Raw genomic sequence first — 2,854 nt, 5'->3', positions numbered from 1 at the left:
ACGCTGTGACTATACAGATCACAACATGTAAATAGGAAAATGTTTGCATTATTTTGTCACTTATTGGGATTAGTATGCTACCTTATCCATTTACATCCAGTCTTTGTGCTAAGCTAGGCTAGCGGTGGGTGCGTCAAATAACACTTACAGAACACAGAAATGAAAAAGGTATGTATGGACTTATCTAACTCTGGGGGATACTGTGAATAAGCTAAAGTCCCAAAAAGACGGAGTGTTCCTTTAAACGGCATTGGCTGAGGACACATCTAAATCAACAAAAAAAAAGATGATGGTGAAGAAACACCATGGAATGTGTCCATTTAAATGTATGACAAGTGTTTTTTTTTTATTAAGAATGAAAAATAAGTGTAATAATAAATATTAGTAGCCTGTTATAAATAAAATAAATATAAGGGAAATATAACATTATAAATAGCAAATAAAATATAAGTAGTCTTTAAAAATAAGTTGAAATAATGCAAATTGATAACATTTTAGCAAATGCACTGACAATCGATTAACAGCCTCAGATAGTTACAGTGGGTCTGCTTACAGGAGGTCTGTCTTTAGCAGTTTATAAGTTTTCGCTAAAAAGAAATTTCCTTATGGAGAAAATTAAATACTATGAAAATAGTTTCAGTTATGACTTTTTTCACTTGATTTAGTCTAGTTAGTTTTCTATCAGCAAGTCCACGAAAGGCTTTGGTATGCAGAGCATTCGCAGCTTATATGGACCACACAGACCTGTTCTATATGCATCTGGCGTTCAGCCAAAGAAGGCTTAGACTAGTGTTGAACTGACCCTCATTTGTGAAGCAGTCTGGCGTAAAATGATTAGCGCTTATGATAACACTTTAATAAATTAAAGTTCAACCATGGTGTCCTCAATGGCTCAGATATTGGGAGTCTATGGAGACTCTTATGTTTCTTGGTACATCCAATAACAGAACATTTGTAATGTTTTGTATCTCTACTGCTACAGTGAGGAAACGGCGGACTGCTGTGGCTCACTAAGCGCAGAAAATATGCCAATATGGCAAATTGCCATCACCAGTCATGGGCGAGGCTTCCCCATACTTTTACTGCTCCTTTGAAGAGACTGTTTATGATTTATGGGAATTATAAAAAGGAGTGGGTGGATTTTTACCATTAGACTGTCTGTTTACACACACCGTGGACACACATTTAAACACCTTTATAAAAGTGAATTTCACATTATATGTCCTCTTTTTTTAATGACCGCATCAGTTATGAACCTTAAAGGTATATGATCCAATGTTTCAAAGAGCATATTGTGTGCTTCAGTGAAAGCAAGAAAATCGTACAACTTTTCACATTTTTAAGTAAAACCGCTCTTATTTTCCATGTTAAAATAATACAAAATTCTGTCATGAAACTCTAAATGGCGCAGGCTGATTAACTCAATCTGTTTGCAATTACATCATCTCTATAGAGCTGGTAAGTCCCGCCCCTTCCGCTAACCCCGCTGGACCTCAAGGTTGAAAAATCGTCAATGCAAGTAAATGGGAGAAAATAATTATTTTCTGGTCCCGTTTGAATTGTGCCATGAATGTGAACATATGTTGTCTGTGAATATTTTATATAATCTTTCGTGTGAAGAATTCTACAATTTAGCGGGTAGAAGTTTGATACGGTTAGACTTTGTGTGAGAGCACTTTGTGGACTACTGTACAACTCTTCGCTGCTTTCGCCGCGTTTGAAACGTCACCACCATTCGCACACGGACACTAGCTCACAGATCCCGCTAAACATGACTGTGTCTTTGGTGCACTCCACCGCCTTCTTTCAGGGAGAGGACAAAATCGTTGAGGTTGGCGAAAACCACGGGTAAGTCAACTTTATGGGGTGACGTCACATAGGCGACATGTAGTCTTTCTCGTTATGTCTTTTCCACAACTGCTAGCCGAAGAATCATACCATATACTGTCAAACTCGTAACATGAAAGATTATATAAAAAAATTCACAGACAACATATGTTCACATTCATGGCACAATTCAAACGGGACCAGAAAATAATTATTTTCTCCCATTCACTTGCATTGACAATTTTTCAACCTTGAGGTCCAGCGGGTTTTTACGGAAGGGGCGGGACTTACCAGCTCTATAGGGAACAGCTGATTGATTCCTGCTGTGTCAGTAGCCAATGAGCTCAACCTTCAAATACTTGGTCAGAATTTGTTGTAGCAGTTTCAGAAACCCTCCTCCTCCCCATATAGATCTGCTACGGGTAACTCATGTACGCTATATTGTACAGCAGCAGCATGTCTTACTTGCTCACAGCAGTGTTTGGTGTATGAATTGGCAGTAGCAAGTCCTGTACTTACTTGGCAGCAGCAGCGATAAGCAACAGCAGCAGCATAGCAGTGTATTTATTCCACCAAGACCAAATACTGTACATATGCATTGTCATATCCATTACTACGCCAAATACTCAGAGAGATTAATACAATTTTGTATTTTGTATTTGTCTGATTAACTACTTTGCTTATTTCTAGTTCTAATGAACAAAAACTCCATTAATAATAATAATAACTTTAACATAATAATCAATATACTGTTTTTATTATTCTTATAATAATGATAGTTATTATTGATAAATATTGATATTTTGATGGACTTCTGGACCTGCAGTATTCTTATCAGACATATAGAGTATTTAAATTGAAGTGAAGGGTCATTTGACAGTACAGGCATTTGAGTGAAAGCCTCACACTACTTTCCAGCGACAGTGACTTTAGACTGAAGCGACCCATGTATGTTTGTCCAAGCGTTATGAGACAGCGTTGGTCTGCTGTGCCCCCTTGTAACTCTGAGAAACCCCAGCCCCCTCTC

This window comes from Scardinius erythrophthalmus (assembly GCF_964197995.2).
Source record: "Scardinius erythrophthalmus genome assembly, chromosome: 4".
Classification (NCBI taxonomy): Eukaryota; Metazoa; Chordata; class Actinopteri; order Cypriniformes; family Leuciscidae; genus Scardinius; species Scardinius erythrophthalmus.
Note: the sequence above shows the minus strand (reverse complement) of the source record.